At 38.5% G+C, this 17249-nt stretch overlaps 1 non-coding gene across 1 annotated transcript; it reads left to right on the top strand.

Annotated features, from left to right (window-relative positions):
- The first annotated feature begins 15647 nt into the window (after positions 1-15647).
- Positions 15648-15811, top strand: LOC145430241 (U1 spliceosomal RNA). Its single transcript, XR_013910706.1, has one exon. It is a non-coding gene; the product is annotated as a U1 spliceosomal RNA (small nuclear RNA).
- The last annotated feature ends 1438 nt before the right edge of the window (positions 15812-17249 follow it).

The raw sequence follows: 17249 nt of genomic DNA, 5'->3' as shown, positions 1-17249 counted from the left end.
AATCTCTCCCTAACAAGTCCACTTTATTGCGTGCTCATTTTCTCCTATTAGTGGTTCATAGGAGTCTAACTAATGAACTGTATGCATGTTTCCTAATCTGTCACACTTATCAGTGGCTCATGGTTGCTTAAGGCCTATGTCTGTACTTGACCACAGAGGCAGAGCATCATTCAACCTGCCAGCTGCCTATCTTGGGAGCTTTTCAAGGATGACAGACTCCACTTTCTCTGCAGCAAGACAGCTCATAACTTTTTTACAGTGTCTCCCTGTCCTCAGACTTCTATATATTCTTCTGTAATAGATAACTATACACTATCATTGCAATCTACACTACAGCTCAAAGGTTTGAAGTCAATTTTCACCTGGTTTATAACCATGTGATCTGTCCACACAGCAGTGATGGCTACTAAAAATGGGCCCATGTATAAGTGTGTAGACATTTCCTAATGCATCATGGGTGATTTAACATAAATGATTCATTAAACACACATCTGTGAAAACATTTCTGATAAACCTTGCCTAATTTTATGTTATAGCAAATATAATTTTAAAATTAAGACAAGAATGTTTGAATCTGACCACAAACTTTTGAGCAGTAGTGTGTGTTGTATGCATGTGTCTGTCTGTATCTGATCAGGATTTTGTCATCAGTTTCAACAAAACGCTCATTTTTTAGCTGTTTCTGTCATCAAAATTGAGTTGGAGTGTTTTAACTCTGATGGCAATCTCTCCCTAACAAGTCCACTTTATTGCGTGCTCATTTTCTCCTTTTAGTGGCCCATACGTATATAATTAGGAAACATGCATTAAGTCAGTGGTCCTCAACCTTTTTTGCGCCACGGACCGGTTTATGCCCGACAATATTTTCATGGACCGGCCTTTAAGGTGTCGCGGATAAATACAACAAAATAAAACTAGTACCGGTACCGGAAAAAAAGAAGATTTATTTATGACACACTTGAAAAGACCCAGGGACACCGAGTTAACGATAAAAACGATAACAAAATAACTCTGAATACCGATAAAAACCCTGAAAAACATACATTTCACAACTGAGCCTCAACTCTCGCGGACCGGCACCTTTCCGAGGCCCGGGGGTTGGGGACCGCTGCATTAAGTGCACTAATTTCTCACACTTATCAGTGGCTCATGGTTGCTTAAGGCCTATGTCTGTACTTGACCACAGAGGCAGAGCATCATTCAACCTGCCAGCTGCCTATCTTGGGATCTTTTCAAGGATGACAGACTCCACTTTCTCTGCAGCAAGACAGCTCATAACTTTTTTACAGTGTCTCCCTGTCCTCAGACTTCTATATATTCTTCTGTAATAGATAACTATACACTATCATTGCAATCTACACTACAGCTCAAACGTTTGAAGTCAATTTTCACCTGGTTTATAACCATGTGATCGGTCCACACAGGAGTGATGGTTACTAAAAATGGGCCCATGTATAAGTGTGTAGACATTTCCTAATGCATCATGGGTGATTTAACATAAATGATTCATTTAACACACATCTGTGAAAACATTTCTGATCATTTTCATGTAATATTATGTTAAAAGTAAATGTAAATTATTAATTAAAAAGACGACAGTTTGAATCTGACCACAAACTTTTGAGCAGTAGTGTGTGTTGTATGCATGTGTCTGTCTGTATCTGATCAGGATTTTGTCATCAGTGTCAACAAAACGCTCATTTTTTAGCTGTTTCTATCATCAAAAATTGAGTTGGAGTGTTTTAACTCTGATGGCAATCTCTCCCTAACAAGTCCACTTTATTGCGTGCTCATTTTCTCCTATTAGTGGTTCATAGGAGTCTAACTAATGAACTGTATGCATGTTTCCTAATCTGTCACACTTATCAGTGGCTCATGGTTGCTTAAGGCCTATGTCTGTACTTGACCACAGAGGCAGAGCATCATTCAACCTGCCAGCTGCCTATCTTGGGATCTTTTCAAGGATGACAGACTCCACTTTCTCTGCAGCAAGACAGCTCATAACTTTTTTACAGTGTCTCCCTGTCCTCAGACTTCTATATATTCTTCTGTAATAGATAACTATACACTATCATTGCAATCTACACTACAGCTCAAACGTTTGAAGTCAATTTTCACCTGGTTTATAACCATGTGATCGGTCCACACAGGAGTGATGGCTACTAAAAATGGGCCCATGTATAAGTGTGTAGACATTTCCTAATGCATCATGGGTGATTTAACATAAATGATTCATTAAACACACATCTGTGAAAACATTTCTGATAAACTTTGCCTAATTTTATGTTATAGCAAATATAATTTTAAAATTAAAACAAGAATGTTTGATTCTGACCACAAACTTTTGAGCAGTAGTGTGTGTTGTACGCATGTGTCTGTCTGTATCTGATCAGGATTTTGTCATCAGTTTCAACAAAACGCTCATTTTTTAGCTGTTTCTATCATCAAAATTGAGTTGGAGTGTTTTAACTCTGATGGCAATCTCTCCCTAACAAGTCCACTTTATTGCGTGCTCATTTTCTCCTTTTAGTGGCCCATACGTATATAATTAGGAAACATGCATTAAGTCAGTGGTCCTCAACCTTTTTTGCGCCACGGACCGGTTTATGCCCGACAATATTTTCATGGACCGGCCTTTAAGGTGTCGCGGATAAATACAACAAAATAAAACTAGTACCGGTACCGGAAAAAAAGAAGATTTATTTATGACACACTTGAAAAGACCCAGGGACACCGAGTTAACGATAAAAACGATAACAAAATAACTCTGAATACCGATAAAAACCCTGAAAAACATACATTTCACAACTGAGCCTCAACTCTCGCGGACCGGCACCTTTCCGAGGCCCGGGGGTTGGGGACCGCTGCATTAAGTGCACTAATTTCTCACACTTATCAGTGGCTCATGGTTGCTTAAGGCCTATGTCTGTACTTGACCACAGAGGCAGAGCATCATTCAACCTGCCAGCTGCCTATCTTGGGATCTTTTCAAGGATGACAGACTCCACTTTCTCTGCAGCAAGACAGCTCATAACTTTTTTACAGTGTCTCCCTGTCCTCAGACTTCTATATATTCTTCTGTAATAGATAACTATACACTATCATTGCAATGTACACTACAGCTCAAAGGTTTGAAGTCAATTTTCACCTGGTTTATAACCATGTGATCTGTCCACACAGCAGTGATGGTTACTAAAAATGGGCCCATGTATAAGTGTGTAGACATTTCCTAATGCATCATGGGTGATTTAACATAAATGATTCATTTAACACACATCTGTGAAAACATTTCTGATCATTTTCATGTAATATTATGTTAAAAGTAAATGTAAATTATTAATTAAAAAGACGACAGTTTGAATCTGACCACAAACTTTTGAGCAGTAGTGTGTGTTGTATGCATGTGTCTGTCTGTATCTGATCAGGATTTTGTCATCAGTGTCAACAAAACGCTCATTTTTTAGCTGTTTCTATCATCAAAAATTGAGTTGGAGTGTTTTAACTCTGATGGCAATCTCTCCCTAACAAGTCCACTTTATTGCGTGCTCATTTTCTCCTATTAGTGGTTCATAGGAGTCTAACTAATGAACTGTATGCATGTTTCCTAATCTGTCACACTTATCAGTGGCTCATGGTTGCTTAAGGCCTATGTCTGTACTTGACCACAGAGGCAGAGCATCATTCAACCTGCCAGCTGCCTATCTTGGGAGCTTTTCAAGGATGACAGACTCCACTTTCTCTGCAGCAAGACAGCTCATAACTTTTTTACAGTGTCTCCCTGTCCTCAGACTTGTATATGTTCTTCTGTAATAGATAACTATACACTATCATTGCAATCTACACTACAGCTCAAAGGTTTGAAGTCAGTTTTCAGCTGGTTTATAACCATGTGATCTGTCCACACAGGAGTGATTGTTACTAAAAATGGGCCCATGTATAAGTGTGTAGACATTTCCTAATGCATCATGGGTGATTTAACATAAATGATTCATTAAACACACATCTGTGAAAACATTTCTGATAAACTTTGCCTAATTTTATGTTATAGCAAATATAATTTTAAAATTAAAACAAGAATGTTTGAAACTGACCACAAACTTTTGAGCAGTAGTGTGTGTTGTATGCATGTGTCTGTCTGTATCTGATCAGGATTTTGTCATCAGTGTCAACAAAACGCTCATTTTTTAGCTGTTTCTGTCATCAAAATTGAGTTGGAGTGTTTTAACTCTGGTGGCAATCTCTCCCTAACAAGTCCACTTTATTGCGTGCTCATTTTCTCCTATTAGTGGCTCATACGTATATAATTAGGAAACATGCATTAAGTCAGTGGTCCTCAACCTTTTTTGCGCCACGGACCGGTTTATGCCCGACAATATTTTCACGGACCGGCCTTTAAGGTGTCGCGGATAAATACAACAAAATAAAACTAGTACCGGTACCGGAAAAAAAGAAGATTTATTTATGACACACTTGAACAGACCCAGGGACACCGAGTTAACGATAAAAACGATAACAAAATAACGCTGAAAACCGATAAAAACCCTGAAAACCATACATTTCACACCTGAGCCTCAACTCTCGCGGACCGGCACCTTTCCGAGGCCCGGGGGTTGGGGACCGCTGCATTAAGTGCACTAATTTCTCACACTTATCAGTGGCTCATGGTTGCTTAAGGCCTATGTCTGTACTTGACCACAGAGGCAGAGCATCATTCAACCTGCCAGCTGCCTATCTTGGGAGCTTTTCAAGGATGACAGACTCCACTTTCTCTGCAGCAAGACAGCTCATAACTTTTTTACAGTGTCTCCCTGTCCTCAGACTTCTATATATTCTTCTGTAATAGATAACTATACACTATCATTGCAATCTACACTACAGCTCAAACGTTTGAAGTCAATTTTCACCTGGTTTATAACCATGTGATCTGTCCACACAGGAGTGATGGCTACTAAAAATGGGCCCATGTATAAGTGTGTAGACATTTCCTAATGCATCATGGGTGATTTAACATAAATGATTCATTAAACACACATCTGTGAAAACATTTCTGATAAACTTTGCCTAATTTTATGTTATAGCAAATATAATTTTAAAATTAAGACAAGAATGTTTGAATCTGACCACAAACTTTTGAGCAGTAGTGTGTGTTGTATGCATGTGTCTGTCTGTATCTGATCAGGATTTTGTCATCAGTGTAAACAAAACGCTCATTTTTTAGCTGTGTCCATCATCAAAATTGAGTTGGAGTGTTTTAACTCTGATGGCAATCTCTCCCTAACAAGTCCACTTTATTGCGTGCTCATTTTCTCCTATTAGTGGCTCATAGGAGTCTAACTAATGAACTGTATGCATGTTTCCTAATCTGTCACACTTATCAGTGGCTCATGGTTGCTTAAGGCCTATGTCTGTACTTGACCACAGAGGCAGAGCATCATTCAACCTCAATTCAAATATTATTCCTTAAAACTTGCATAGATCACCAATTATGAATGACGATTGATTAAATATTAACTGGTGTATGGATTGCAACAATAATAGCGAGTGTGTAGATTATATTACCTTTCCTCAGTTTATCACATTAAATCTCAGCTTACTAGTGACCCAGCATTTTTCTAAGTACAGAAGTATATTACCTTTTTAAACATCCCATTTTTCTTTCTAATGTCATTAAAACAATTTTGCACATTTGAATAACAGTAGTCAGACCTCCAGATCTTTTAAGCTTTCAGTTTTTTTCTCAGTGTCACACATGGATTAGTTTTCGTCTCTTTCAATAAGAAAGTCAAATCTTCAAACCCTAAAGCAATCTTTGTTTCTTTCAATCATTCCAATATTTTTCATCTTCTGTTATATAATTGCAGTTAACCAGGGCTTAGCTACTCTGATCTACAGCAATTTTGGGGGTGTGGATACCCATTTTCTTTTTTTCACAGGTGCGGAGCCTTTTTCTACAAAATTACGAATAAACTGCATTTTTTAAAATTACCTTTAACATAAATGTAGACTGACAAGTCACTCAACCGATCACACAGTGATCAGTAGAGAAGAAAGAAAATAACCCATTTCAAAATTTCTAGTTCAGATCAAAATTATTGTTCTGATTAAGGAAACAGTAAATCTGGCCACATTATTGTCCCGATCCTCCAATTTTCCCTTTCCAATGTGACTAAATAAAATGCAACTTTTTTTTAAATAAAAGCAGTTGCACACCCAGATATTTCTTACAGTAAAAATCCTCCAACAACCTTTCAAAAGAAAATTTTTTGTCTTTCCTCAATTTTGAGACCAACTGAACCCACAAACCTGAAGCTGCAGACCCCAAACTAACCAAATTTAATGTTTCCTTAATCAGCACAGTAATTTTTAAGTCTTTATGTGTTATGTTTACTCACAGTTTTGATGCTTGCTTCTTCGACTTGACCCACGATTAGCCCTGCACCATCGCTCTGCTGTTTCCTCTCTCCTCATGCTTCTCCTTCGTGCGTCCTGTCCTCAAATATAATCCAACCTGCCTCCTTGTTTCCTCCTTGACTTGTATTCGCAAAATTTCCAGTTAAATTAAGAGTAATCCAGAAAAGTTTTCCTGCTTCAAAAGCTCTTCCAGTTGCCTGTCTTCTTGTCCTCCTTCAAATGTGCAGTTTATATATTTGTATTTATTTGACTTCATATTGCCATGACAACATAACACAGAGCATCATGGTAGATTAAAGCAGGTGGTTCTGTCCGCTACAGAAATGCTGATAAACTCAATTTATTTGAGTTGTCTTAACTTAGAAAAACTAAGTAAGATGGAAGTTTTTCTTCTCAGTGTGGAAGGATGAAAGATGTGTTTTGAAAATGCCACGTCACTACCGTCCTCCTCCCTAGCACGGATCAGTCCGCATGTTCATGGTGCCAGCATTTTTTATGGAATATGTTGAGCAAACCTAGAAAAGCGTCAGCTCAAGGGATTATTGTTGTCATTGCTGTGGATCTTTACCTGATACACTGACTTGGTGAGTAAATGTTTACTCTTATTCAAACTGATTTTGTGGCTTCTCTTAGTTTAGAACCAGGTTTATAATCGTGCTAGCTAGTTAGTGTTAGCCTAGCGTTGCTGCTGCGGCTGGGCTCATGTTACTTAAAAATTAACACCACGGCCTTAAAAACCTTATATAAAAATATGTCTGTGAAATTTTCTGTTGATTGTTTGAAATAAAAAAGTGAGATAAGAGCCCAGACAAAATTCTTCGGGGGGGGGGGGGGGGTGAAAACAATAAGCCAAGAGTTAGCTGTGCTTGCGGACTCTTATTAAGCCTTGATCTCCCGGTCAGTTGGGTAACAGAGCTCTCCGAAAACGTGGAAGCGCTTTTGCAAATATGTGATATTTTGATAAATTAAGTAGATATTTGAGCATTACACAGCTACATTCTCCACTGAAAATATCTTAAAAGGTTATTTTGTGACCCAGAAAGGGTAATCTAGGGGAAAGGAGGATCGCATATGTCGGCCATGGTTGTCGGAGCCTGTGCGTACTTGTAAGCGCGCCAATGGCGGAGGAGCGCGGCTTATTGCTTTTTCTGGGTCACAAAATCAACTTTTAAGATATTTTCAGGCGAGAATGTAGCTGTCGAAAGTTCAAATATCTGCTCGATTTATCAAGACATCACATATTTGCAAAAATGCCCCGACGTTTTCTGAGATGTCCATTTTTTTCATGCTTTGTGGCACCTTGAACATCTGTGGCATCTATTAATGTCAAATCTAGCCTTTATTTAACAACATAAGCAAACTCTATGTTACAATGATTGCACAGCCATTAAGGATCAAATCGGTTTCTGAAAAATGTTCTGTTTTTTCTCCCTCTGCTTGCTTCTTACTGTCTTTGAGGCTCGGGACCAGCACTCCTGCTGTTGGACAGAAAGACATCAACTCAGTGGTAAGTATTTTGGTTTTCCAATATATTAGCAACTGTCAGTGACATTTATATTAATCAGGCTGAACTTTAATCATACTTTAGATCAGCCTGTTTTACTTATTGTTTTATTTGTTTTTTGGTTTGGGGAAGTTGTTTCTTTACTGATCTTTTCCTGTCTTCTGTTATTAGACTTGAGATATGACTGCACTAGGCTGTTGCTGGTGACTCCAGTTAATTCTACAAGACATGCTGTGTAAGTAAACAAACAACAACAGTTTGGTCTGCATTTCTTGAAAGATCACATCCCCCAAACTTAGTTTAGAGGGTCTACACTGATTATAGTGAAGTCTGCAAGTTTTCTAACAGCAAAATTTGTTTTGTGCCCAAATCATTTTGCACATCATTAGAATGAAAGTTATTGGCCATGTTTGCATAGCCCTTTTTAAAATGATGCTTTCATGACATTATTGTGTGTCGGGTGGGGGTCAGGGCTATCCAGACTGACAATTGGGACATTGAATGTCACCTCTCCAGTGGGGAAGGAGCCTGAGATTGTCCAAATTGGAGTCTGTTTTATACCAAATGCAGAAAAAAATGTTTTAAGAAAGCAATTAAGTTCATGTTCCAAAAAATATGATTGTTTGCTTGTAGGACACCAGGAGAGATGAGTCCTCCGTCACAGATGGTGTGGTCAGTGAAGATGGTCGCCTGCAGGTTCAAGCTCACTGCATCTCCAACCCACATCCACTGCCACTGTACTTAAGGGAAGTTAAAGACTTTCTTCTGCACCTACATTTGGATCACCTCGATCCATGATAGTCATTCAGGCAGTAATGCCTGGACTGGAAACAAGCCATCCTTAAAATATTACAACATTCCAGCTCATGTGTTGGAATGCAAAACAAATGTGTTGTTTAAATTAGAGACTGCACTTGTGACAGAACAACACATATTTTTATTTTGATTATATAAGTAATGTAAGTACAAAACAAAGTTGTGGTAGGCCTAAACTTATTTTTAGAATAATTACATCTGCGACCTTGTTTCATTGTAAGATTATAACAGTGATGGCAATATAATTGTTTGTTGTTCAGCAGAACAGTGTCCAGTATGTTGGCTGTTATACTTTGTTGTGTTTGAAAATAAAAGTTGGTCTGATTTTAACATCCTTACAAAAAGTGTTGTTAATTATTTTTAATCATATTCAGGTTACCACAAATTGTTTTTTCATTTAGTTGAACTTGAAATGTTTGTCAGTAAGTAAACAATTAGCACTGTACAGTCAGAAATATCAAGTTATTCTTAATACTGCAGACTTGCACTGTATAAGTTGTCCTAACAGGCATCTTAAGTAAGCTTTACTTAGTTTTTTTGAGGCAATGAGTTTCCTTAATTTTTTTGAGTTCTGGGAACTAACAAGGCTTTACAGTGTACTCAAAATGAGTAAGTTGCCCTAACTTGGTCAACTTACGTAAACTTGATCCAATTTTCTTGAGTTCTGGGAACAAATGAGCTTGTACAGAGTACTCAAAATAAATAAGTTGTCCTAATTTAGTCATTTTTAGCTAAGCTTTACTCAATTTTTTTGAGGCAACAAGTTTCCTCAATTATTTTGAGTTCTAACTAATTAGATTTTACAGTGTGTAAGAGCAGGAATTTAACTACAAACTCTCATAGTTCCCGTCAGTATCATTCATTCTGCTCTGCCTCAATGGTCACAGTGGCTAGTTTAAGTACGTTTGCCCCATAGAAATCCACTGATGTTCAGTGAGTCCCTTTGATACATGTTTAGACCTTCATAATTTTCAGGGTGCATGAGTGTTACATCTCCATCTCATCCTAAACATTTTACCAACATGTAAAAGGCATACGTCCACAAGATTTTGATTTTTTTAATTGAAACTTGTTTTATTCTGAATAAACGTGTGAGATGGCCCTCGGGCCTCTAAATCCACGTCCAGGTTTGGGTGACTACTTGGATTAGGGGAGTATTATTTAGAGCAATGTTTGTCACTTTGGTTAATTGCTAAACTCAGGCCGTTTTTGTTCAGTCTTTTTCTAACTGAGCTTTCACATTTAACATGCTAACTGAAGCCTGTAGAGTCTGAGCTGTAGCTCTTTTATTTTCTGTATTGTACAGTCTGACTTAGGGGTGGATTTGCTGGGATTGGTGACTGTGTTGCATGTTTTGAATAATCTTCTTCAGAGTAGACTTTTGGTGTAAGCTGATAGTGAATGAAAAAAGCTATAAAAAGCTGCTGTGGTTTTAATTTTCCAAGAGAGGTAATGCACATAATGCAGAGACGAGCGCACGGGGGATATCCAAATTCTAGGAAGGCAGCCTGCTGCTGTACACAGGCGGATTCTTCTCAGTCAGAGTTCTTAACAACTTGACTGTTTTCTCCAACCACACAAAGAGTGCTGTTTCCATTCTGGGAAGTCTACTCATTGGTGTAGGCAGCTCTTCAAATTATAAGTAGCTATATATGAGCAGCTATATTAGCTTTGACTTATCATATGTTAAATATTATACTTTCCTGGTTTAAAATTTATGATGGCTCAAAATTCAAACCTTACAAATTAAAACCCTGAATCATCACCACCTGTGTGAACTACAAGGGTGCCATCATTTTTCTTTTCAATCCATTAAGTACCACATTTTACACACTGAGCAAGAAAGGAAGTGAGCTCTTCATGGTGACCCCAGAACTTTCTAGCATACTACTGACACTGCTCGACATCTTCTTTTCTTTTTTTTTTTACCTGTCCCGTTTGGTTCTTTTGCCATCAGAATTATTGTGTAAAGACAAAGAAAGATGCCCAACAGATTTACTTTACCAAATGGACCATCCCAGCCTTGCCTTAATGATCTATTTGATTCACCTTTGCTTTTGTTGTTTATTTTGTTTTATTTTCACTTGCTAAACATGGGACAGATTTGACTGGGGGAAAGAAAACGGAGAAAGAAAGAGGAAAGGAAAAACAGCGGGGAAGAGGAACGTGATAAAGGACAAAAAAGAAAAACAAACAGACAAAAAAATACATATATCAATCACCTGGATCACCTGTCAGGAAAGAAAAAAGAGAAAACGAGCAAAAAAAAAAGAGAGCAATATAATAAATAACATCATCGCGATGATCTATGTGAATATAACAGTAAATACTAAATATTGAATATTATTGTGCAGCACGTAAGATCGACAACGCACAGTGTGCTTTGAGGTAGGAGCCAGAGTGACGGGGGGGGGGTCACTGCTCGACATCTCACAGTACAGTATAAGAGTCCCGCCACAAGGAGACACTAAAGGCTTTCAAACCAACAGTTTCTGCTTCCAAAGTGGCGCCAGCCGTCACCACTGATCATCATACTTATGTAACATAGACTGTGGATGCATGTTTAAGTTGATACATCACTTAAAGCCACCACTGTTCAGGCATCACATCTGTCCATTAGGTTTCCCTTTCATACTCAACATTTTTATCCCTGGGTACTAACTTTTTTGTTTTTGCTGACTGTTTATTTATTTGTTTGTTTGTCTAAATAGGCAGTAGCCAACATGATTTATAAAGGGATTATAAAATCTAAAAAAATTACTGCATTATTTTACTCTTATTAAACTCACTTTCCTAAAAACTGATTGCAGCTTCTACTTTGTGATGTAAATGTTATGTCTCTAAATTATTTCATATCATTCATGGGAGATATGCTTGACAAATGATAAGTTAACAAGTCACTGCTACCAGCCTAATCAATTCATTGGGGCGACCTGCGTGTTGTGTTGCATTGTCTGATTTGGTCATAGTGTGTAAACACCTCTAGAGGCCACTGTTGTATAGCTGCTGCAAACTGAACGTGCCCGTACCAGAGGTTATACTTAAAATGGCAGCTGCCAGGAAGTCTCTTTGGACATTTGTGTTCGCCCTTTATGAAATAGATATGTTGTATTACAAGGTACTAATGCACCCTTGCATTGGTAAAATAAATTCTACTAGAATAGCTGATACTCCCTTACAGAAGATTTATTTTGACCTTTCTAAAGCCTTCTTTAAAATTTAGAAAATAAAATGAAAACAGGCATATCAAAAAAAACCTACTAGAAATACTACTCTGCATTACATCCTAACACTTGGCTAAATCCTAATATGTAATTCTGGTTTAATAGTTTATTTCACTAAATGTGATTATGCACTAAAAAAGAACATGTTGGGTTTACTTAATTCAATAGTGGACACTGGTTGCACACAGATGTTTTGCTTTGGCAGGAGCTTAAACAACTGAGGTGAAGTTATTCATATTCAATAAACCTGTGCAATTTGTGTTGATAAAATATGATTGAAACAAAATATCCAATTTGAGCTCTTGGATATTTTAATTCTTCACAAATTTCACACTTTATTCCAACACTATTCAGTGACTTTTACCCAAATACTATTTGGTCACTGAAATACTATGTTATCTTCAAATGACATGTTGGTATTATATTCTAAATACACAATTTTCCAGTGAAGGCCTTACAACAGATTGTATTCTTCTCTTCCAAGATGGTTGCCAGCATCCACTAGTAACCTTTCAAAACAAAAACAGTAATTTCACTATAGTGACAGTAGGTGAATCAGCGGTCTGAAACACACGGCCCGGGGCCGACTTGCGTGAGGCCCACATCACCCCTACTTGCCACCCGTACTGTTGACGTGAGGAAATATTGTGCATTTTGGTCCTTGAAGTTAGTTTTTGTTACGGGGGATTTTGTTGTTGAGTGCAATGTGAAAATAACTTCTATAAAAAGCAAAAAATTATTTAATATGAAGGCAATATGAGCAGAGAGTAAAACCATGTTGAGGGATTGGCTGTGTTAGTTCAGTGAGAGTTATTTGTAAAGAAAACAATTTTCACTAGTAGACATAAATGTACACTTATGTCTGCATTTTTATTTTGTTAAATAAAACAAAAAATATAGCAAAGTGCTGCCACATGTCTGAGTGCCAATTCTTTTTTTATTCAATGAAAGGTTTTAGTTAATTAAGATTGTGGAAAAAGAATTTGCATTCACATTTGCAGTTTTGCCTTGTTATACAATATTTGAAAATTAAAACAAAACACTACATTTTCTGAAATATTAGTGAGTTTTTTCTTGTTTAAAGACAAACGTTTTTATACTACTTGAACACTAAAGTGACCCTCCAATGTGATGACAGTGCCAGCAGTGGCCCACAGCTCATTTAATGCTTTCTCCTAATTGGCTCATAATGGTCTCTCATATGTATGAACTATGTAGGCTATCTCTATTTTAAAATAATGGGTGGGCAATGAGAGCATCTCCTCGATGTGTACAACAGGACAACAGGGAATACAGAGAACTGACTGAGGACTTTGTCAACTGGTGCCAGCAGAACCACTTCCAGATCAACACTCCGAAAACCAAGGAGCAGGTAGTGGACTCCACCTACACCAGTGAACATCCAGAGAATGGGCATTAAGATAGCTGACTCATATAAGTGATCTGATTAATAAACGGATCTGGAGTAACAACAGAGTGTACATCTACACAAAAGGATAAAGACGGTTGTATTTGCAACAGAGAAGTCTTTTGGAAGGGAGCAGGGAGAGCTCCTGAAGACCTCAGACGCTGTGGTGGTATTGTCCATGTTTTATGGTGTGGTCTGCTGGGGATAGGAAGAAACTGAACAGGTTCATCAAGAAAACTAGCTCTGTTCTGGGATGTCCTCTTGACCCAGTGGAGGTAGTTATCCCTGTCAGATAACAGCTCCCACCCCATACAGGTCACCCTTCAGTGACAGGCCGTGTTCCAAGTGGACATTTTGGAGGCCTTTCCCTCCAGCTGCTGTCAGACTGTACACTGCACAACAGCAATGAATGTACACCACATATTCACACACTGGGGTCTTTGCATATCAGTGTGCAATACCTGTTAATACCTATTAACACCCAACCACTGCACTATGAAATGACCACGCCAAGCAAACAAACAATGTTTGGGTGCTGCAGATGGAAACGGACCATAGCTTCATGGTGAAATTCCTCACAAAGAGCAGAATCTACCTTGTCCTTTAAAGTTTTTATGGCCACCACTTGGGTCTGCTCACCAGGTACTGTGCCATATAGGTGGCCCTTGTACACCGTGCCAAACCGGTCCTCACCGAGCCCCTCCATAAATCGCACTGCTGACATGTTAATCTCACGCAGCTTCGCCTGCAGCCATGAAACAATAAATACATGTCACCAAAGACTCTGGCCACCAGAATTCAACAATACTTAAACAAATGTATGTAAATCACATTTACTGTGACCATATTTAATGTTACCTTGTTGTTATTATTATTGCTACCTGTTGTTTTTGATGATTCGGGGGCGACAGCTCCGTGTCCTGGGAGGGTGAGCTGCTGAGCTGGGAACGAGGTGGTGTGTCATTTGAAGCCTTATGTTTATTGTGACACAAGCAAACCAGAAAGAAGAGGCAAGCGATAACCAATGGGATGGCAACTGCAGGTATTAAAATAAACAGGATCTCCTTCCTGGGGTTTTCTTGTGTTTCATTCTTCTTCTGATAGTAATCTGTATTATTACATCATATATAAGTATATGTATGTATGTAGATATATATAGATAGATGGCTATGGATATAGATAAATAGACTTACATATATAAGTACTTATCTATTTCTTAGTCTATATTTCTTCTATTTTTGCATAGCATTATTGCTGTTAGGTATGCTGTGTGTGTTCATTTGTTCCTGCCTTGTGTACTCTGCTGCAGTAACAATTTGAATTTCCCAACTCTGGGACTAACAAAGGTTTTCTTATCTGAAATGTATCTAAACCCAGCTGATATCTGGCTACATTTTCTGCTGAGCATCCAAATCACACTGAAGTTTACACACTGTATAATGCCTGATTTCTTGTAAATATTTAGCGATGGCCTTATGAAATATATTTTGATAAAATGTTTATCAGGCCACAGTGAACAATGGAAAATAAACAAAATTAAAACAAATAATTAAAAACACTGAAAAACACTCAAAAATATATATTTTTTAGAGATGTCTTAACCTGGTTATGCTGTACCATCCAGACGTGTATGTGCGCCGGACCCGCGTGATTTGAGACTTCCTGCCATCTTTAGCAGGTAATAAACTCCCGCCAAAGCAAAAAGTTGCTCTGAGTGAATTCAGTCGTTGTTAATGAGTAAATTTTTAGTGTTTTTATTTGGATTGTTTTCTGGTTGTTTGTTGCACACGGACATGTTCACAGACGTGTTTTCGTGAGCAACACTGTTCATACTCCGAGACCGTAGCGGGAAACTGTTGGTTGCCTAGCAGCAGTTAACGAAAAGACCGGAAGTGACTGTGCTTCAACTAGAAAACTTTTGCGTTTATCCTCTTTTTCCCGAGTATCAGACAAACTCGTTTAGCAGCGTGCTTTACCTTTGAGTTAGCTGAACTTCTGGTGGTTTGTTGGTGGATTTAAGGAGGTTAAATGGATGAAAAAAAGTTATCTTTCAGCTAGCTCTTGTTGCGCAGATACAGCAATGCATGATGGGAAATTCTCCCGGTATTTGTAAAGCTAAATAACCTTATGGGGCTCTGTTGGAAACTGCTTCATGTGTATATATAAATAGTGTGTAGTCCCAGCTTCCTACAGGCTGTGTTTGTGTTGATTTTGAGATTGTGAGCACCGTGAGTGTGCAGGGTTTGTGTGTGAAAGACTGCCCCATACGTGAGCTAAAGAATTCATACTTACCTGGTAGGAGAGATACCATGATCACGAAGGTGGTTCTCTCAGGCCGAGGCTCAGCCATTGCACTCTGGCTTTGCTGACACCCTGCGAATTCCCCAAATGTGGGAATCTCGACTACATAATTTCTGGTAGTGGGGACTGCGTTCGCGCTTTCCCCTCATCATATGTTGAAAGAAAAATGAGTGGGAATGTTTGCGCTTATTTTCAATGACGACGTCATGCAATCTTCTGGCTTCCTAACTACAGTTTTATCAGTGAGTCCAGGGTAAGCAGGAGAGGAGGAGGGGATGCTGTCTTATTTAAAAAAGTCTGTGCAGCATTTGGGAGGCCTGTAAACATTAACAAACACAACTTTGGATGGGGCCTTCAGCTGTAAAGCCACATATTCAAAAGACTGAAAACTTCCAGGAGACAGCTGCTTACATTGAAATGATTCATTAATGACCTCAGTGAACTGCTGTCTGTGATCTGTGTTGATTTCGACTGTGTAATTATTGTTGGGGATTTTAACATCCATGTGGACAACCCTCAGGACAAAGGGACTAAAGACCTGAGTAACACTCTGGGCAACTTTGGGCTGACTCAGCATGTAACAGAGGCCACACATAATAGAGGACACACTCTTGACCTACTGATCTCCAAGCCTGAGCATTTCAAACATTGCTGTGTCTGATGTGGGCTTATCTGATCATTACTGTGTTTTCTTTGAAAGTAAAATCTCAGCCCACACAAATATATCAACAGCAGTGATCACAAAACGGTGTATAACTGAACACAGTGGTGAGATCTTTAACCAGGTCTTCCCATTAACACCTGACCTGTCCAAAGGTTCAGTCAATGAGCTCGTCAATAGCTTTAAGGCAAAACTGTTAAATGTAATGGATACTATTGCCCCCATTAAGGTGAAGGTTATCTCTGGAAGGAAAAAGTCTCCATGGAGAAACTCCACACTGGTGAAAAATGAAAAAAGAGAGTGTAGGAAAGCTGAGCGCAGATGGAGAAAAACAAACCTCCAGGTTCACTATGACATCTATAAAGAGAAACTTCACAATTATAATTTACAACTGAGGAGTGCAAGAAAGTCCTACTTCTCTGACATCATCACTAAAAACAGCCATAATGCTCGGGTCTTATTTTCTACAGTTGACAGGCTAACAAACCCTCCTGTGCCAGTGGCAGCTGAACTTCATTCGACCATGGCCTGCAATGACTTTGCCAAATTCTTCACAGACAAAATCCAAAAGATTAGACAAGCAGTTGGTACATCAACAGCAGATCCAGGATATGTACTGTGTCCACTGAAAAACTGTTTAAACACCATCAAAGAGTTTCACCCGATTAACAGCAAAGACCTGGAGGACATCTTAGGTCAACTGAACTCCTCCTCTTGCTGTTTAGATGTCCTGCCAACAAGTTTTTTCAAAAAGGTCTCAAAGACTTTAGAGTCAGACCTGTTACAGATCGTCGACTTTTCCTTAATGTCAGGTGTGTTTCCAGAACCACTAAAAACTGCTGTAATCAAACCTATACTGAAAAAGGACAATCTTGACAAGACACAAATGAAAAACTACAGGCCGATCTCAAATCTCCCATTTTT

This window comes from Astatotilapia calliptera, chromosome 7 (genome assembly GCF_964374335.1).
Source record: "Astatotilapia calliptera chromosome 7, fAstCal68.1, whole genome shotgun sequence".
NCBI lineage: Eukaryota > Metazoa > Chordata > Actinopteri > Cichliformes > Cichlidae > Astatotilapia > Astatotilapia calliptera.
Note: the sequence above shows the minus strand (reverse complement) of the source record. Positions and strands in the feature narration are given on the sequence as shown.